Source organism: Thermobia domestica, chromosome 10 (genome assembly GCF_964235325.1).
Source record: "Thermobia domestica chromosome 10, izTheDome1.hap1.1, whole genome shotgun sequence".
NCBI lineage: Eukaryota > Metazoa > Arthropoda > Insecta > Zygentoma > Lepismatidae > Thermobia > Thermobia domestica.
The window spans coordinates 127,642,744-127,665,325 of record NC_137463.1 but is presented as its reverse complement, the minus strand read 5'-3'; the positions used below and the strand labels follow the sequence as shown (position 1 = coordinate 127,665,325).

At 34.6% G+C, this 22,582-nt stretch overlaps 1 protein-coding gene across 1 annotated transcript in view; it reads right to left on the bottom strand.

The window, feature by feature from the left end:
- The window catches only part of LOC145662080 (uncharacterized), a 113,126-nt gene extending 91,928 nt beyond the window's left edge, over positions 1-21,198 (bottom strand). The window contains exon 1 of the mRNA XM_081727420.1: positions 21,113-21,198. The gene's annotated coding sequence lies outside the window, so the exon portion shown is untranslated. The remainder of the gene's footprint in view (positions 1-21,112) is intronic.
- Between the last annotated feature and the right edge of the window lie 1,384 nt (positions 21,199-22,582).

Genomic DNA, 22,582 nt, shown 5'->3' with positions numbered 1-22,582 from the left:
TTTTTTGTTGAATTCAGGCTCTAAAATGGTCATTTCAAAACAAACGAGTGATAGAGACGTTTTTAGAGCTATAAAGCTTGAAAGATGTTTTCTGCTTTCCCGCCTGAATGGAAAGAGTATATTACATCACACAGACTGCTTTAGAAAGGAGAAGAAGAGGAAGAGGGCGGGTTGGATTGAATACCAGAAGCACATAGTCGATCGAGACTTTTTGTAACATTTTCTATGCCAAGTACTGTATCAAACTATTTCAAAAGTTTCCTAAACACCAATTTGTGATCCAAGTAAGAACCAGATACTACTACCATATTTTAAAATAGATCTAAAAAGTTTAATATAGTAGTTGAAGATTTCTAGAAAGAATAAATATATCTCACTTTACAGAACTCTTCATCTCTCTATTCAATCTTTTTTCAAATTCGTTAACCCTTTAAAAAATCTGAATAACATTCCCATTTTCATTATTGGCACAAGTGGAAGTGTTTTACGGACTTCTTACAGAAATGGAAAATCAAATGGAGATAGCATTCAGGAGTAGAAAAATAGCTGAAAAGTTAATTTCCTACAACGTGTCCAATACGTGACTCACTATGCATAGAGATGTATATAAACATTCAGGATATACCTGTAAAACCTGCTGTTATATCGAAAAAGTAATTTTGGAATTTAATCAAGTTTTTGAAACATTCCTCAAATGTATGTATCTTATTCGTAGGAGTTTATTATTAAACCGTTTTATCGTTGGTTTTTAAGTTTACACGGTATCCTTAAAACTGGTTTACACAATCCTAAAAAATATAAATGTGTAATTCTTTTTATAAGGAGGAATGCTACTTTAACGTCATTAGCACACATAAAGGTTTAAAACTTTTTCCTTAAGTGAACTAATCGTGTGGAATAGAATGGTCTTAGAAACTGGGCTAATGAAGTCTAGGATAAAGATATTTTTCGTTACTTTATCCTTCATCATAATCATACCTAATTTGCCATTGTTTTCTTTAATCTGTAGATTAAAACCTTTGGAAGTCAAGCTTTCTGATTAAATAAGAAAATACGAGTAATAATTTCGAATGGTTAAAGTATTTCTTTTCATTTCTAAGGTCATGACTAACCTGAGAATCAAAGGGGAGAGAAAAAGACAGAGAATAAATTCTAAATCAAGAAGAAGAGAAGAATATTTCAGGAATATGCGCCAAAGAGTCAAAATAAGACGAGAACTGAAACTTGAGAAACCAATTGGAGATCTTTTGCGAAGGGAAAAACGGGATCGTATGATGCACTGAATTGAACGTTAAAGGAGTTCTGGGGAGAACCGGAAGAAGCCTTAGCTCAAATAAATGCAGCAGCTGAGTTGACTCCGTCAAGTTCTACAATAGTAGGTCTTTCTGACCCTGATCAAACTAGGTCTGAAAATAATAAAAAAAGAAGGTTAAAAATGCTCAAAGAGAACGCACAAAGGGTTATCAAAAAAAAAAATGAGTAATTGGGAAAGGCTTTGGCTTCGATTCAAAGACTGGGAAAGAGCGGAAACATTAAAGAAGATATAAATAGCTGAAAATAATAGTGAAAGAAAAGGAAGCAAGCAGTTGACCATAAATGCTAATCGAGGTTGCACTTTGAAACGTATTCCAGACCTGAGTTTTCGTTCTAATGTAAACCAGGATGTAAATGATGTTTCCTACCTTGAGGTATTAAACAGCAAGCAACTTCAGTTTAATAATATTGCGATTGCTCAAATAAACGAAAAGTACATATCCCTCCAACATAAAATTACATCTGCTTAAGGGTACGAATCTCAGCAATTATATTTTATTACGCAAGAATTTAGATAGTGTAGGATTCTATTTAGAAAAAAAAAAGATCTTAAAATAGACGATATATTTTATATTATAAGCTTTTTCTTGAAACTGTGGTTTAGTCTCTGTGTTGTTTATGCTAACTTCAGACAAGAAACAAAATACCACACAAAATTAAGAGCGGAAGCAGTTAAGTTACTATGTGAAACTATAATAATTTTGTACACTGGTTTTGAATTTCCTCATAAGAAAATAATCTTTGGAGTATTTTGTAGTCTTTAACATTTTTATAATCAACTAAATTATCAGGCAGAAATACACGTTCTTGTTGGAAACAGGTAACATGAAGAAAAATGTAGACACATTGCACAAGAAGAATCACTCGATGAATGAAGTGGCGGCATTGTTATCAAGAATAAACTCTGATATTAATCTTAAAAAATGTTAAATTTATTCTGAAAATATAAAAATGTGTGTACTTTAAATTTTTCTAAATGAGTTTAAGAAGGAAAAATGTGATTTCCATGAAAGATACATAAAGAACGAAGAGTATAATGAAAGAAAAAAAAAGTGTTTTGTGGCTTGAAAATCAGCGCGATGATTTCCTCTCAGTTTTGGTACAAATATTTAATGATTAAACGAAACGCGAATTCAGTCGTGTTTCTCCATTAAACCTTACAATATTATTAGGATTTAGCAAAAAAAAAAAAAAGTTTGTCCTAAGGTGAGACATACACCGATCGATAGAACTTACTAACAATATGATATGTATGAGTGTAAATGCTCATATGCTGTTTTCGAGAAAATGAAGAAAACCTAAGCTCACCTACGTATTTTATTATTCAATGATTTAATAAGTAAAAGTACAATGAAATGTGAATATGAGACTTTAAATCAAAATATCCTATAAAATAAAAAAGAGATAAATTCACGTCTGAAACAATTTTACATCATCATGGTAATTTTATATTTTACTAGCAGAATGCCCGTTCTTCGCACGGGGAAAATACGTTCAACATAAAAAGCACAGAAACAGTCACCAATCAATCTAAGGACCCCAAAAACTATGAATTCGACACTAGTATCGATCATTTTCAATTATATTCACATGTTACCATCCCCCTGATAGGAGTAATAATGGGAATGAATTTAGATTTAAACAGCATCGGAAGTGTCACTCTTCGTCTCAACGACCCCGAAAACTATGGATTCGACAGAACCACACTAGCTCAGTGGTAGAGAGTTCATCTCTAGTGCATGTGGTCCTTTCTTCGATTCCAGATCGCGCCAAGTGAGCTTTGTAGTGGACAAACACCGTGTACGTGGGTTCTCCCCTTTCTTCCCACTTTCTTCATTCCACCATGTCATTCATTTCTCATTATCATCGTCTCTTTTAGCTTAGCCGGCATAACCGTGGGATATAACACTTAAAGATTTAATTTTTTTTGCGGGTTCGACACTAAATATGGGTTATTTTCAATTATTTTTACATGTCACCATCGACCCTTAGGAGAACTAATGGGGCTGAATTTAGATTTAAATAGCATCGGAAGTGTCACTGTTCATCTCAGCTACCCCGGAAACTATGGATTCGACACTAATATCGGTGATTTTCAACTATTTTTACATGTTACCATAGCCTCTTAGGAGTACTAATGGGGTTGAATTTTGACTTAAACAGTATCGGAAGTATCAATGTATGTCTTAGCAACCCCGAAAACTGTGAATTCGACACTAATATCGGTCATGTTCGATCATTTTTTATATACCTCCCCTTCTCCTTCTCCTAAGTTGCACCGTCAAAGTGAAATGAAAAACCATCTCATGCCGGAACCTCATCTATGCTAAAAATTTGATTAAGATCAAGTTTGATTTGATTTGATTATATATATATATTTTATCTTCCACCCTTTGTTACTGTAACTTTCCGATTTAATAAAACTTGATTTATTATCTATGTTACTTTCTTGTGATGTAGGTCACAATTACGTTCTTCTCTTGTTTTCACGGATATCAGTATTCAGTAAGTTGAGTTATTCAAAATCTTCAATATTTTGTACCTTTCAATTAAAATGATTTGTAAACTTCTTAATGCGAAAATTCTGCATTTTCACAGCTTGTAAAGTGCAAGCTTTCGTTGTATTTTGTAATGTTCCTAGTATGTAAAAAAAAAAAAAAAAAAAAAAAAAAACTTTACTCCTGACACTTGATTCTATGTCTAAAGCTTATAATTAAATAGAAAATAAATTTATATCTTTGAGTATTATATGTTTGATTTTCATTTATTTTCTGTTCGAAGTTGAGGAAGTGTGACTGAGGCCGAGTAATGCATGAAGTAAAACGAGAATATTTATTCCTATGAAAATTATAATATTCATAGACTAGACACAGCATAGTTACACTCATGATTTTGAAAATTTTACAGAAAAGAATATATATATATATATATATACAGGGTGTTAATGAACAATACCGACAAACTTTAAAAGGTGATTCCTCACATCAAAATAATAGAGAAAGTTAATATGGATCTATGGCGAAAAGTACATAGTTTCAGAGCTAGGGCTGTCCAAAATCGCGAATAAGCCAAATTGCGAGAAGCCCTATTTCGAATTTCAGAAACTGTGGATGGTGGTCCTCATCAGCGTTAAGGAAGCCAGACATACACAATCCAAAAGGCATATTTCATCAATTGTCAATAAGTGTAAAGATTATTCCTTACAGGGTGTAATTCTCAGATATGTTTTCAATAGAGTTTTCAGATATACCCTGATTTCAAGAAGGGTCCAAAGTATGCAGAGGTAATCCTTGGCAACAATGGACATCCAATGCTTCGGAGGGAAGGCGGAAGTGCTACGAACCGGCACTCCATGTTTCTTTGTGTTCCATTTCCTCACGGTATATTTCAGGTTTACTTCACTTATAAGTAAAGACCGGAATTAATGGCAAAATGCCATAAGTGCCATTATTGCAATTTTCATGATATTTTCAGGAAAAGTGCAATTTCACAATTTAGAAGCAATTTGTTGCCATTGTCACAGGTTTTCTCTTCCACTACTCTTTATTTACTCATGAATGACAGCATACCTCAGATCTGAGTCACTCTTATCTGGCCAAGCGATCTCGGTGTCTGATAATAACTGGTCTATTCTCGTTGGAATGTGACAAGTGGAGGGGCGGGGATGCTAGTGCGTATTTAGTTATTGGAATTTTGAAGCAGTGTTCGGTTCCTGGAATGACAAACGAAGATGCTTACTTTCAAGAAGTAGCCAAGTGGGGAGTTCTTGTGAATCTTAGGCGTGCGTGATACAGAACTGGTATTTATGTGCGTTTCAGTATTTCAAGATGCCGAAAGTTGGTCTTTCTAGGCAACAGAAGTTGGAAAAATTTGTGAGTGAGTTCGGGCGTACTGTGTTTTCAACAGACGGTTCTGTACTGTTTTGTAAGTTATGTGAAACTGTGGTTTCCGCTAAAAAGCGTTATTTTGTAACACACCATATAAGCACTGCAAAACACAATTCTGCAAGGACACGGAAATCAGCTGGTGAAAAGGTTCAAAATCTTCTTGGAACAGTCACGAATCCCGCTTCGCGTACTAACAGTTTTGCGAATGATCTGGGTGAATCTCTAATTAACGCAGACATTCCTTTATGGAAGTTAGAAAATGTTTCCTTTAGAAACTTTTTCGAAAAATAAACAGAACGGAAAGTTCCAAGTGAATCATCTTTGAGAAAGACTTACGTTGATAGCGCGTACAGCAGAACTATTGACGATATCCGTAAAAGTTGCTGACAAAAATATATGGATTTCAATTGATGAAACTTGCGATATTCTAGGACGTTTCATTGCCAACGTTGTAATTGGAACTTTGGAGGGGAAGAAGGCACGCAAACATTTTTGATTGCATCAGAAGTTCTGGAAAAAGTAAATGGCACAGCAATTGCACAGGTTGTTACAAAATCGCTGAGTATTCTGTAGCCAGAATGTATAAAATACGATAAGGTCCTTCTTTTTGTCACAGACGGAGCTGCATACATGAAAAGTGTAGCAAAAGCCCTTAAGGTTCTATTTCCACGTATGCTGCATGACATCTGTCTGGCACACGTGCTACATAGAATTGCAGAGGAAGTTCGTTCTCATTTTCTTGACGTTGACCTTCTTGTGTCAAATGTGAAAAAGGCATTTCTGAAAGCTCCCTCGCGAACAAATGCGTTTCGCGAATTAGTCCCTGAACTTCCGCTTCCACCAAAGCCTGTCTTAACGAGATGGGGTACATGGATTACAGCTGTTCTCTATTATGCTAACAACTTTGAACCTATCAAAAGAATCATTGATACTTTTGATGAGGATGATATGTGTTCAATTAAGGTTGCTCAAAGTTTGCTTAAGAAGAATTCCTTCAAAAAGGACTTAGTCTTCATTGCAACACATTTTGCAAAGTTACCAGATGCTATTACCAAGCTTAAAAAAAAAAAAAAAAAAAAAAAAAAAAAAAAAAAAAAAACAGACTCTCTCTAATTCTCTGAAAATCTTCAATGATACTCTCAACGATCTGAGTGTTGTATCTGGTGACGTGGGCGAGTACATTCCGCGTAAGTGTTTTCGTGTTGTAAGTGCTAATCCAGATTTGGGAAAATTGAAGGGCATCGCTAGAGTTATGGAAGGTGATGGTGATACAACTGTAGACAGCGACATGGATCCTTCCCAAATTACATGTTTTAACTATGCTCCAGTGACATCTGTAGATGTGGAAAGATCATTTTCACATCTAAAGCAAATTTCTTCTGACAGGAGACAAAAGTCTCTCCTTTGAAAATCTTAAAAAGATGTTAATAATTTCGGAGAACAAAAATATGAAAAAGCTTTCGTAAGTGAAAATAAACTGCTAGTGTAGTGTAAAATGACTTCACATTAGTATTTCTTGTGCTTTGGATGTTTGTGCTAACGTAACCGCGTGTGAATAAAATGTGATAGTGTTTTTAAGTTATTGTTTTATTGTTTCTACTGAAGAATGGCAAATGAATTGTTAGATGTCGTCCCTTCACGGGTTGTGCAAGTATCCAGAATTTTAAGTAGTAAGTACAAAGTGCAAAATGAAACATTTTATTCGATTAGTAAACGAATTATAGCCTAATAAAACTTTTACATATTTTAGTATATATTTTTCCCCGAAGTTCGTGATTATTTGTTTATTTTATTCTGCCACTTTAACTGCCATTTTTGGCTGTTTATTTTACAATTTTGCTAGCTATTTTCGGGCTTTTATTTCGCCATTAATTCTGGGCTTTACTTATAAGTGTGAGAGAAAACATCGCACCATGCGTTTTCCCGAGTACGAGAGACCGTGGCACGCTGACGATCCGTAACACTTTCGACATCGTGTTAAAGGATTCCGTGTTCATCGCTATCAAAGGTTACCGTTTGCCTACTTTGGACCAATCATAAAGCAGTGCTTAAAGTGAGGCGGTATGAGCCGGTTATGCATCCGAAAGTTAGAAAATCGGCCGGTATGGCATACCGGTAAAAATAACATATTTATAATGTAATTTGCAGGTAGAAAAAAGAAAGATTTTACACAGTAATAAGTACGATGTTAGCATTGAGTCAACAAATATGTTTGCACTATCAAAGATTTCGTTGCTACTGCTTTGAAAAGTTAATAGTTCCCTATCACCCTATTCAATGGCAGAATTTATGCTCTTGATTTTTTTTTCAACATTTGTGAGAGCGATTCCATTCTCCCTCAAACAATTCTAGCTACTGTACTGCCCGCCTAAAATGCTTAACCTGGATCCGTCTCTGATATTGACAGGACTCTTTTGTTACATTCAAAATTATTCTTTTCATTTTGTCTGGAATTCTGTGTTTACAACTATAGAAGAAAATTAGTATTGAGCACGAGACGAGACCAGAGGAAGTTTTTGAAAATGGAAATGAAGTTGGAAAGAATCATTAAATATTAGATACTAGAGAGGAGATGAGATTGCCTACAAAGCCTTGCAAACGAGACGAAAAACATATGAACATATATGTATTTTCTTGTTTTAACCCACTTAAGGCCGCGTTGGATCGCTATGTTATTGTAAATACGATGTTTAGGTAAACGTACCATCCGTGTTCTTCCACATTTAGATCGCCGATATGGTCAAGCATAATTTCTATGAAAGCATACCGCCTCTGCTTCTTTCCTCACTTCGTAATCACTATTGCTCAACAATCAGTTTAGATGCAGAAGTCTAAAGGCTAGTTCATCAATAGAAAGCCTAAGCCTTGCAAGCCGTTTACCTTTTACACTTTTATATTTTGATATTCAAAAGTTTTTAAGTTCATTCAGTTTAGAGAAGGGAAATTCACTTCCTTGCCGGAACTAGAGCCTTTTTATTTCGAGTGTGCCCCTTCTGGAGCTGCTGTCAATAGTATGTGCTTTCCCATACCTCTCTCGAAAGAGGAAAGACAAGTTGATGTAGCTGAGACCCTTCATTTGTTGGATGTGGACAGAATTGCTACATTTACTAATTATTTCACGGGTTTCGCTGTGCACCGACTGGTTAACAATTTTAGGTAGTCCACGATCTTCACTCGCCAAAGACCACACGATTGAATGACAAATTGGCGACGCAGCCGAAGAAATTCACTTCTTTCCCCAAACCAAAGGGAAAGTTTCCTCCATAAGAGGGATGGAGGGAGTGAGATCGAAGTATGTTTCACAAATTTTCCTCTCTGCAGCAAGAATCGTGTAGCTATGAGCGTATTCCCCTTCGCTCCATCTACATCCGTAGAGTACGAACGGCCTGCCAGGTAGGACCAGTTGCCTCTAGAGAAATCGGTTTCTTGGGCGTGAGCGAAGAGTAAAGGAAAGTTATACGAGTAATGACAGCGCATTTGCGGGTCCCTGGAGCTTCGTTCCGTAATGGTTTGCGTCAACGCAACTCAAATTTTGTGTTTGACAGTATTTTGCGGGAATTGGCAGAGCTTTATAGTTATTTGTTTCATTATTTACGTTACGTTTCGAAGGTTCTTATAGACTGAGCCTCCTTCATTGGCTAATCGCCTCTTTCATCGTTCTTCATTGCTAGCACAACTTATCCAAAGCATAGGTGTAACTGGAAGGAAACTAGGCTCCCTAGCAAGAACTCAATATTCCAAAGAGGAAGAGTTATTATTATTATTATGAATGTACAGGTGTTATGAAAGGTTAGTGGTAGCTCAAGCCAGCAAACCAGTATATAGGCACTGATGATAGTGGAGCGTGAAATATTTACATATTAGTTCTCTTTCTTTCTTTCTTTCTCTCTCTCTCTCTCTCTCTCTCTCTCTCTCTCTCTCTCTCTATATATATATATATATATATATATATATATATATATATATATATATATATATATATATATATATATATATGGTCATATTTGTTCCATACCGTCACCTCATCTGATGCCACTTTAAGCACTGTCATAAAGTCAGAGCATATCTCAAAATTTGGTTGATGGCATGTCTGGGAATTTCACCCTGCAAGGAATACTCTATACACCCATTGAACATTAATGAAATATGCATTTTTGGATTGCGTATGCGTGACTTTATTTACGCTGATAAGGACCACCATCCACAGTCTCTCGAATACGAAATAGGGCCTCTTGAAATTTGGCTTTTTCACGATTTTGGACAGCCCTATCTCTGAAACTATGCAATTTTCGCCATAGGTCCATATTAACTTTTTCTCTTATTTTGATGTGAGGAAAAATTATACCGACAAACTTTAAGAGGTCCATATCTTGGCTGTCCATAATTTTTCGGGAACTTCATAATTTTGTTCTACAGTCTTGCTATTATGCAAATTATTTTTCGTATAACGAAACATTAGTACAGTAACATTACAAACCTGACTTTAGTAGTATGTATATTATTAGTATTATACTATATATTAGCTTTTTTCAACCTAGTAGAATAATTAAACATTATGAAACGAACTGAAACTTTTGACATACCATCTTCATTTCTTGCATGTTGCTAATACATGAAAACAATATATTTGAAACCTGGAAATGTCGATTACATCTGAGAAGCTTACCTGCTAGTTAATTAACAATTGAACTACTAAAGTCAGTTTCTCAAACAGCGCAACAGCTCAAAAGAAAATTCTATATGAGCATAAAGCTAGTTTTTTGTGATGTTACTGTACTTATGTTTCGTTATGCAGAAAGTGATTGGGCTGATAACAAGACTGTAGAACGAACTCTTCATTTCTAAGGTCAACCATTATGAAATGTTATGCTAACATATATGCGAGTACATTCCTTATTAAAACCAGACTCGAGAATTTTTAACTTAGAGTACATGTGAAATTCAGTGTCTAAAGTACGATTCATTACGATATTCCGTAATTTATAAGGGTTAATCGTTGTTTATATTTCCTTAACATTTCGATTGAAAACGTACATTTATGTAACTTTTGTTGTTATGAAGCTGACACTGAAATTTATACCTGTCTGACGATGTCGTATAAATTCAAGCTCTAAATTAATGAAAAAGTTGGACCAAACTTAAAGAAAGAAAAAAAAACAAATTTATTTTAAATTACGTTGAAATTCATTAATTCCTGTGCTAATTTTACCAAAAATGACATTCAAATCTGATTCTAGAAGAGAGATAAACGGTGTTACATAAATAAGAGAAAAAATATATGTTTGATTAGTTACTATCTTTAAATTTACCATCGAAAATGAGATTTCGACAAAAGCAATCGTTTTCCGTACTTTGCTACGCCTATGTAAGGTTTGTCTGTCAAATGATCCGTAAAACAAGTTGTTCATTCTTGTGTATGATTAATCAATATTGCGCCCATTCGTTTTCCTGACATATCTGTTGAACGAAGTACACAAGCCCATGAGTCTAGAACATATCTCTTTAAGGCGTGTAGTAAGTAGGATATTTTTCTTTTCCCACTAACATCTAAGTTCTGAATGAAAGAAAAACGCTCGGTTTTTGATTTGTGTGCCATGTAGATGGCATCTTGATGGAAAGAAAGGAAGAATGGAGAATGCCAGATAAAAGGATATGAAAGGAATTGTGATGTAAATGACACTACGCGACTGGAAATGAAGAATATTTCATGTCATATGGAGTCTATAATAAAACTCTCCAGCGACGAAACCAGAATGAAAATAAAGCGAGTGTCAACGCTGTACAGTAGACGACGAAAGTTATTTATTGTGTAAGAAAATTTCGTCGACTGTAATTTTTGTATCTGCCAATCAATTACAGTATTCTTACTATTTTGTATTTGGTAGCCTTTCGTACCAGAATATTCTTTCTATTGGAGTGGTGTATTTTATACAATTTAATATTTTATATTGTACGTTTTGTGTACATAAACGTTCTTAAATACAATGTTTTAATACATAATGGAAACTATATGCAATACATTGAAACTTAAGATACTGTATATGATTTATTACATATATGATGAAATTCACTGTTTGTGAGTTAGTACCTCTTGAACCACCCGACCGATCTCGATCAAATTTTCAACATAGATGAGTTTCGGATCTTGTGCAACTTACGGGGAAGAGAGTGAAGGTAGGCTATATAAAGATAATCGAAAAGGACTGGTGTTAGTGTCGAATCTATAGTTTTCGAGGCCGCTGAGATGAACAACGACACTTCCGATGCTATTTAAATCCAAATTCATCCATACAACTTCGAGGAGAGGAGGCGGATATATAAAAAATGACCGAAAATGATTGATATCAAAGAGCGCTTAATTAATAGTAAAGGGTGAATGACTAACAGAACATATTACTAATTTTTCTTTTTCTTTTTTTTTTTTAACTCAGCAAAGCGGGTAATTGACGCTAGAATATGATATAAATGTATTTATTTTTCTAAAATATTTGCAGCATAATTGTCCTTTTATGAGATTCTTAGTTTGTGAAGTGTCAAATGAGGGTAATATCAGTGAAATATGACATCGAATTTGAAAAATGAAAGCCGAATTTCTAGTTTTTCGTCTCACGATTATGTCTTTTAGGCTGAAAGAGATTGATAATTAATAAAAGTATTTGATTGTTCAAGAAATGGAATGGTAATTTGAGAGGTAAGGACAGAACCTCGAGAAAACTTATGGATAAGAAGTTATTTATCACAAACTCACATGACCTGGGATCAAACCAGGTTCCTTTCCAACAGAACTGAGCGCTCTACTACTGAGCCACTGTGCCATTTATGAATCCAGATTGAATAATACGTTAGATACAAAGCGCATTAGAAAAAAACTTACAAACAATTCCAGCATAAGAATTTTGTTTACGTTCCACGGTTATGTCGGCCAGGCTAAAGGAGCCCAGTGTAAGATAGTTTATCCTAACAGATTGATAAAGTCTATGAGTAGCTATATAATGTTCAAGGTGAAGCTTAACATATCCAAAGTAAAGGTTTCTTTAGATGTCACCATGGCTGATCCAAAGAATTGTCCCAGTTGCTCCTGTCTATTATTTCTTGACAAGATTTCAGATTCACTTGAAAATAATTTTGCACTAAAACTTAACGACGATGGAAAGGAATATTTTGAAGGAGGTCGTCTGAACTGAACTCGTACATTAAAACAACTGTTCCGACATCTGTGGATGAAACTGAAGAGGATCCTAAAAATATGAATCAGGATAATCAACTTTACGATTCGAATCCCAGAGAACCTGTTTGCGAAACACTAACATTCATGACTCATTTCTCTAGATAGTGACTGCACTGTCTCCGGATATTCCCATTTCATCGTATTTTCAACATAAATCCAGTGACTAGGACACTGTTAAAAATACTTTCTTAAATTTGATAAACCATTTCTTATCTGTGCACCGAGAATATACTTTCTTAGAAGCAAGAGCTTGAAACTCTCATTAATGAGAAATGAAGAAAAGTGGATAAAAAGGGAAGAAAAGAAAAAAAGAAGAGGTTGTATAAAGCGAAACGTGTATACTGTTACTGTCCGCATGTATGAGAATTACCAAATCCCATTTCTAAGGAAAATATTGTCTCGGTCCACAGATAAGAAACGGTTTCTGAAATTTAAGAAATGATTTTTAACAGTGTGTCACTTTCAGTCAAGTGTTTTTATAATAGGTCTCATTTCTCACTTAAAACAAACGTTCACGATAAATGGCTCAATTATCTTGTATATAATATATTGCTTTATAAATTTGAAGCTTAATTTCTGCCAATAAGAAGCTTAAATTCTCATTTAATTGTTTATTCTAGCCGGATTTGTGTTTTTCGTTCCTGAAAACAAGTTGCAAATTAGGAAAGGAAACGCAATACAGCTTCCATCAATTAGCTTACCTAGTAGCCACAAAATGTCGACAGAGGAATCACAAAATTTACATTCCAGATTATTGATTGCACACATGGTACGAATCTTACGTTAAATGTAGACCTAGATAAGTCCCATTTAAGTTTGGTAGTGAAGAGAAACTCCATGTCTCAATAAATAACGACTTTTTTATTTAATTAGTGAATTCTATGCTATTTGCTCCCTTAAAAGTAAATCAATTCTTTACTTAAATATGTCTTTTCCTCATATCAGAAAACAAATGTTTAACCGTTATAGTGAATCTCTTTAAATACTGAATAGAGTTTCTTTCCGTTTAACGTCTCATGATTATGCATCAATGCTAACGAGGACGGAGATATTGAGATGGACGATAGTGACAGAATGACGAAAGTGAGAAGAAACAGGAAACACAGAGAATGCCCACGTATACGTTGTTTGTCCTCTATAATTCTCACTTGGGAGGTGGAATTGAACCAAGGACCCCAAACGCCAGAGGTGAGCGCTCTACCACCTAGCCAGTGGAACCATAGCTAAAGAATTTCAAAATCTCACTTGTAGAAAATATTTTGTTGATGTACACGTAATATCATTTAAGTACAAACTTTCTTCTTAGTTCATAAATAAATGACAACGTACTTTATATAGTGCAACAAAAGTTATATAGAAATGGTTTTAATTCATTAAATGAAAGGTAAATAACTGAAGGTAAAGCTGTGGTTCACGAACCATGTGAAAATAAGCCATGACATGTAGAGAGCTGATGTGGTCAGACTCATTTTCGGGCCATCTTGACCCCAGGTTGCCTCTCTATTTATTTCTTTATTTTTACAATTAAATTCTCGGTGTAACTGAAATTCTCCTTGGCAGTAACGTTATCAACATTAAAATGGAAACGAATATTGAGAGAAAGTCAGTAAGGTTTGAGTGAAATCAAAAGAGAACAATAATAAAATTACCAGCTTCAGAATATGAAAGTAGAACTTCTTACTGCAAAACACTAACATAACCTACACATACACAATCGTTTGGAAACTATTGGCAATATGTGTATCTAATGCATTAAATTTATTTTCTCTGCTTTATTTTATTTATTTGTTCTTAATAATAATCACTGATTGTGCAAAACGGCACGAAGTGAAGATCATAATCGATAATTTTAATTTCATGGATTTATTTGTAAACTCAGGAAGGATAGTTCTCAAAAGAATCTTCACAAAGAAGATTTAGGTTGGTGAAGAGGCTACTCGAATAGCGACGACTTCAAGGATTTGAAGGCAGAAACAAGTACTTTATTTCTGCTCCATCGATCGCGTTGTCAGTTAATTGCTGACAAACTCAAACATTTCGAAAACTTCAAAGAGGTAAGTGAGGGGATGCAGACAGTTGAGCGAGTACGTAAGTACATAAGTATCGCGTTTTCGAAGATATGGGTCGTTCAGAACAAAAGGAAATCAAGTTCAAAATAACAAAGATGTTAGGAAAACAGGCCACGTTTGTACGGTATACCTAAGTTCATAGAAAAGTTACCACTGTTTTTTTATTATTATTATTTTCCGAACATAAAACATCTAAGCATTGAAAGAAGCTTTACTCAATGATTGTAAAGATGAAACACGTCCACAATGACCAAAAGTGGACTTATTTCCTTGTGCACTGAACGCGCCATATAAAGATGTATAATCAATAACGTTATAAATATGTGACATACAAACACAATGAAAATACAGGGGGGCGCGGTGGCTCAGTGGTAGAGCGTTCACCTCTGGTGCTTGGGGTCCCGGGTTCGATCCCAGCCCCCGCCAAGTGAACTTTGTGGTGGACAAACACCGTGCTCGTGGGTTTTCTCGGGGTTCTCCCGTTTCCTCCCACTTTCTTCATTCCACCATTTCACTCATCTCTCATAATCACCGTCTCCTTTAGCCTAACCGGCATAACCGTGGGACGTAAAACTTAAAGATTTCACAATGAAAATACTGTGTTCTTAATTTAAAATTTAAAGAATGAAAGAAACAAAATGAATATAGGGATACCTTGCGTCATCGTTTATCAACATGTGGTATACGTATCACTGATAGTACGTGAGAAAGTGCTGGGTGATACGCACTACTTCTGTGAAAATATTCTCTTGTTTGAGGCAAAAAATGTGAAGTGCTCTGTGCTTTGTAACATCCCCTAGAATTCTGTAATATATATATTTTTCTTTCTTTATTCATTGCTTATCTTTACTGTGGGTTTATTTCAGACTCAAAGTACCACGATCAGAAATATGTGTGATCACTTAACGTTATTTCATTTTTTTAAAATGGATACTTTAATAAACAATCCATAGAATACTTGAAAGAATACTTGATTTTTCAATACACACACACACACGAACATGCATATTATATAGCAAGTAGCAGTGCCACGTGTACACCATTGTGCGAGCGGTCCCGGGTTCAATTCCCGTGGGGCCACTCCGTCGAAAAAGTGTAACAGCTTTTTAGGCCAGCCATCTTGAATGAGGTTTTTCCTGGGTTTCCCTCACTCACACCAGGCAAATGCCAGGATGGAACCTAACATAATGGTCCCAGGTCGCTTCCAACCCCATCCTTTTTCCTTCCCTTTCATTGGCTAGTGTGCTCGTCGAGGGACGTGATTGGCTAAATGGCCTTAGATGCCGACAGCCCAGATATCTAATTTCTAATCCTAATTCTATGTGAAGAAGTTTGGTTTTTATGGGATGGTATTTTCTCAATTATTATTGAAACCGAAAGTGATAGTATAGTTATACCCTTTCTGAGTTTAGTAAAAATATTAGAGTGGAGGTGGAATATATTCTTGGGACACTTGATGGATTGCAGAAAACTGCTTCTTGCTATGTCGTATCGTTCTCACTCTATAACGATCAAAGTTATAACCGGATTCATTGGGTTTGCTCTATTTAGAGCAATATTGAAACCAAATGTCGTGAACTATATAACTTCCGGTTTTACTAGAGAATTAAAGATAGAAATGAAATGCATTCTTGGGATGTTTAATTGATTGCAGAAAACAGATTATGTTTATCTATGACCGCTTTTACTCTATAGCGATCAATAGTAAAACCGGTAGTGGTAAATTTCTGCCACTTGCGGTTTTAATAAATGTTAGAGTAGAGACGAAATATTCTTGGGACGCTTAGCTGATTGCAGAAAATAACTTTTGGATATGATATTGTTTTACTCTATAACGATCCATATTAAAACCGGAAGTGGTTGAATTCTTCCCGTTCACTTCCCGTTTTAGTGGAGAGATTAGAGTAGAAATAGAATATACTCTTGGGATCCTTAATTGTTTTCAGAAAACCGCTTCTCGCTACGAGGAACGGTTTTTATTTTGTGGTGATCAACTTTAAAACCGGAAGTGGTTGATTTCTACCATTTCCCATTTTAGTAGACAGATTAGAGTGGAGATCGAATATAATTTCGGAACGCTTAATTGATTACAGACAATAGCTTCTTGCTGTCTATTACGGTTTATGTTCTATGGTGATCAATGTTAAAACGGTAATGGTTGATTTGTGCCACTTTCCGTTTGAATAAAGGGTTAAGAGAGAAGATTACGATTATTATTAGAACGCTAAATTCATTTCTATATCGTTTCTGTTCTAGGTAGATCCAGCTGTAAAAGTGAGGGTTAACGCGAGGGAACCTCGTCTCCTCACTTCTATAAAAATATCCATGGCGTCCCCCCACTTCCTGAAAAATTATAATGGGCAAAGATAGGCAAGGGGCGTGATTTCATGTGTCCTCCTACCTTTTCAGATCCACTTTTACCAGTGGGTAGATCAATATTGAAACCGGAAGTTGTAGTAGATTTGAGCCACTTCCGGTTTTAGTAGAGAGTTAAGGATTGAGGTGTAATGTATCTTTGGGATGCTTAATCGATTACAGAAAATCGCATCGATCTATGTATATTACCATTTATCTTCCACATTAATCAACAGTAAAACCGAAATGTTAATTTATACCACTTCCACTTCGAGTATTGGGTCCAAAAACGATCTCAAATCCTAGCTTTTGACTCTCTATATTCTAACTGAGTTTGGTGATGATTGGTCAAGTAATTCTTGAGATTTGTTGTCTTTCGGACGGACGGACAGACGAAAGTGGTAAATATATAAAATAGTTTTGATATATCAAATTCCTGAGAAACTAAAACATAGTTACAAAATAAGTCAATAGGTATGTGTAATTTTACCATTAAAGCCAAGGAATCAAGGTATCACTGACCGCAATAGCTTTGCGTACAGGTATGCAAACTATCCCTACATTAAACACGGTACATGAGTAGAAAAATTGAGATCTCCTGCCTTACATAGGGCGGTCTTGAACAATGCATGTTTTGCTTTAATACGGTTTCTATTATTACATATATTTACCAATTGGAAGCACGTTTGTCAATTTAGATTCTGAAAAATAAAAGTGGTAAGTAACACGTATGCATGCATACAAGTAATAGTATATAAGTGGGCAATATGACAGAGGCAATGTAAGTTTGTAGTGGACATTCAGAAGGAATGTAAGTTTGTAGTGGACAATATGATGTCTGTGGGATTTCTTGAGTGTCTCCATTTTCCTTCCACTTTGTCATTCCATCAATTCCTCTCCTAGTTGTTCGCTTTAATTAATTGTCTCTTTCATTAATTATGTTCTCGTTCTTCATTTACAATGGAAGAAACCATTTTGTTTTGATCTTTTAGAACTTTTGTATGTTAAAAAGGAATTTTTCTGTATCATTAATTCATGAACATGAATATGTTTTCACTTTTAAGCTAGTTTTGAAATTTTCTAAATGTTTCATATGATCATACTTAATTTAAACAAATTGTAAATAAACAACAAACAATGGTTATGCAAAGCGCTATTTTTTTTGGGGGGGGGACAATTACCCACATATGCAAATTCTTTAAAATTTAAATATATATACAGCTTGTTTAAAACAGAACATTATTAAATAAAAATATTCAGAGAAAATTGTTTGCCTTTCCAGTTAATTTACAGTTTTCTAATTGTTTAGAAATAAGCAATAAATAGGAAAATTATTGTAAAACTGAGTGACTCAATAAGCGATCATTTGTCCAGCGAACAGAATTCGAGTCCATACTAATCCAGTAGCGATCGGATTTATTGGTTACTGGAAAAGAAATAGATATATTATTTAGATTGTAACCCCATTAGTAGATTTTTTATCGGTATCATTCGTTATAGGTTAATGATTGATTTCTTGAATAGCATCAGAGACGACCTAATGGCTATTTCTCGGATCACCCATCCACCACGCTTGAAGAATAACTGGATCATAAGTTCAATTAAATAACTCACACTGAGTACGATATTATTGTTTTTACAGATTGGGAAAGATATATATGATCGCAGTTTGAACACTAATAAAGTTCGCTACGTTTAACATGTGCCTATCACTTCTTTGAATTTTCGTTGATCGATTTTCGTTTTACGTCCTTATGCAAGACCAAGGTATGTAGGAGTGGGACTGTTATTTATGACTTTTTCGAACTGCACCCCGACTAGACGGAGTTTGCAGTTCATGTCACATTGACCTTCTCCACTACTCGACTTCGCCGTCGAGAGAGCTGGATTCTAGGATCATCTCATAGGTTCTAGTTTTCGAAATTTAGCAGACTGGAGAGCGGAAGTAGTAGCTGCTGGAACTTTGAAAGTAAGCCATACAAAGTGGGTTAAATAGCTGTTTTTTTTTTCTTGTAGGCTTCGACTACAAATTTTTAATTTGTGGCTTCTTCATTGTCAAGTACGCAAGTTTCACCGATTCTGAAGTAATAAAATTTTTTTTTTCATGTAATACAATTAACCGAATTACTAACCAAAGTTTTCATATCTTTTGTTGTTACTGAGTTATTAAAAAGCAGAAAAAAGTATCGAGAACGTGATTAAAATCGTAAATAAAAATTGATATTCCATATTCAAGATATAAATAATTAATTATGTGTGGTTAGTTTCAACCGAAATAATGTTTAAATGGGTGTAAGCTACAAACGTTAAAGAATTCCTCAAAAACTTTCCTAACGGTTATAGTTTTTTTTTTCGGTACGATAAATTTTCATAATAAAACTATTCTTCTTAGGTTTCGAATATTATTTTCACATCAAATATTTAGTTTCTTACGACTAGTCGCAAGTAGATAAGTAATTAACTCTAATGATTAAAAGTTGTAGAATTATCGAAACGATGGCTGGATTAGGACATTATATCAATTGCACACATACGGACATAATATTAATTGATAAAGACAGAAAAGTTGATGACTTCGGAAAAAGTTAATCACTAAGTGACACTGCAGTAGTAATGAGTTCCATGTAAATTTAGCTTAAAAAGATAAACTTCGTGACAAAAGCAAGTATAACTTGATTTTAATGTATCAATCCAAACTATTGTCTTATTGACTATTCGATTAGTTATCCGCAAACCCCATTACTATTAGTTATATTTTAATAATAACCCTAAATTATATTCTACAACATTTTTTACATATATAGTACAAACCAACAAAATATTTAAGATTATTGTCAAGTCAACAGCAATGGTAAATGATATTCCCTGTTACGGGAGTCTATATAGACACCTATTTTGATTCACGAAACGACTTTATTTGTTTATATATTTGCATATCTACAGTATTCATATAATATGTAATTTATTATTTTATTTATTAAGAAGTTTCAAATCACTATCTGTGAATGAATTCAATTTTATTCTAGTACAGGGATGCAAATAAGCATTGTAATAATAACCCGGGGCGAGTGGTTCATCGGTGCGGGCGAGTTATTAAACAGTAAAGACTATAAAGTTTATTCAAGGAACGTTCAGTATCTCATGTAAACAAATACACGTGGTGATTGTTTGATTTTATTGGTTAGAGAGCCTTAGAACACCCATGCGGCAGAAGAAAATAGTCCTTGCTTATAAGGCTCATTACCAGAATTCCTTAGAATTAGACAACACTTTATCTAAAAACTAAATTGAATTAATGCAATAAAAGAGAATACGCATGCATTGAAAGTGGTTTTGACCCAACTTTAACGCGAATCACAGTTAACAATATGGTCACATGCGGGGAATAAGTAAAACATCGACAGGGTACAAGCACGTGCTTCTCGAAAGAAGCGCTAGCCGATAGCCAATCATCCGATGACTGGCGGAGTAATACAATTCTGCAATGTTTACATCAGGATCAGAAGGTTCGTTGAATGAACTTTAATAATCACGACTGGGATGTGGGATGTGGGCTAGTAATTTTTTTTTGCTTATTTGCTTCCCTGTTCTAGTACTAGCGTCAATTACTCGCTTCGCTGGATTAAAATTTAAAAAAATAGTAATATGTTCCGTTAGTCGGTCACTTTTTACTATTACTGAAGCGCTTGTCTGATGTCGGTCATTTTCGATCTTTTTTATGTATTTCAACGTCCCCCTCGCGCAAGTTGTGGGGCTGAATTTGAATTTAAACGGCATCGGAAGTATCACTGTTTAACTCAGCGACCCCAAAGACTATAGATTCGACACTAATATCGGTTATTTTCGATCATTTTTCCTCTTTCCTAAGTTGCACTATCAAAGGGAGATAATAAAAAACATCCCAGGACCGAACCTCATTTATGGGCAAATTTAATCGAGATCGGTCTTGTGTTTCAAGAGGTATAAAGTCTCAAACTTAGTAACTTCCATTTTTATAATGGAGGAGCGAACTTCCTAAAATTATTCCAAATAATGATCGTCCAACATTAACTTGATGGCATTAAGAAAACCACCTGTCAGAATTTCAAATTCCACGGCTACAATGCAGATCTCTTTATTACTAAGAGAAAATTTGTAAGAGTTCATCTATACACAATAAGAATTAATAATAAAAATGTTCAAATAACATTACGCTTTGTTATTGAAGAAGTAAAATAAATTAGTGAAGTAAAATTAAAATAAATGCTTTAACTCCCTACCTGGACTACAAAAGCACACAATGTCTCGTACGAAGGTTGGAGGCTCTCTGTCATGGGAATGGGAGACTTCATGCGTTTTATAGTAAGGAACCTGCAATAACGGTGTGGGAGACAATACGTTGAAATATTCATCATTCAAAAGGAAATAAAACAAGAAAATTTCCATAGCTATGCTAAATGAAAATCATTTTAATTGCCAGATCCAACCTCCAGCAGTGATATTTTAAAAAGTGTTTTACAATTCGTTGTTCTTTCGTTCATTTAACAATTACTCCATTTTACTTCCTTCCGATTGGACAGGAAAGTAATGAATATGAAGAACGGAACAATCACATGCTTTCACATAGGTACTCTTTGTTGCGAGTGGGAAGATAATTCCAATGTATGCATTATAATGTGGTGTTATATTACACGTTTAAAGGATGAACAACTGAAAGAAACTTAATTATTCTTATCACTAAAGATCGTTATGTAATGACTATGTTAAAGAAAAACAAACATATTTCTGTTTTAATTTTAATTTAATTAAAATGTTTGAAATTGATCTTGTATTCAACAGAAGTTATGTGGGAATCATAATGCTTCAGAGATTGGAGAAAGTAAGTCGAGAATGAAGTAGAATTTTGCTGAAGATGCCGTTCTTGTGAATGAACCGTAATTCTAATTTGCCTCTTTTCGAATCAATTAAGGAAAATGAGAGAAGCATGTCACTTTAACAATGCCTCTACAATTGAATTAGTAGTAAAAATAGGTTTCCTTATTTTCTTTCAACCAATAGGAAGTTATCTTTCGAAAATTTATTAGATGACAATGGAAGGAATGCAGTCAAAAAGATATTAAATGATATTTGAAATGATATTAAATATAAAAAAATGATATTTGAATGATTTAAAATGATATTTGAAATATCTAACCACATTTACAAATTGCCATTTGGAAATTTAGATGGATTTTTTTTTTTTTTTTGTATAGCTTATAAAATTCAAACACTGCAAGATATCCTTCGTCACCTTGCTAATTAAAAAGAGATTAATCAAATTAATTAGTTTGAATAAACAAAGTGCCCATAAAGTCCGTTGCCACCCTGTGTATCTTCGAAACTACTGTGAATATGAGCAAACGCAAAAACACATATGTCATTATTGTTAGCGGCTTGTATTTTGAGCTATAAAAGGTCATTTCCAGACATCCTCATATAGGAATACGTGGTGTCAACATGAAAATTTTAAGTGGCAAAAGGGGTCGAGTAATATATTATTGGAAAGGCTTTGACAAGAGAAAGATTTCGCCGAAAGTTTCAAGTCGCTATGTTGACTCTATCAAAAATGGCGGGGGTTCACATTTCGTGTCCATAAGTCCGTTGCCACCCCGTGCATTTGCAAAACAACTGCTAATATGAGAAAACGCAAAACACAAACACTTTAAGTGGTTGAAAGTATGATATAAAAGTTCCATCACAGAACCCCAAAT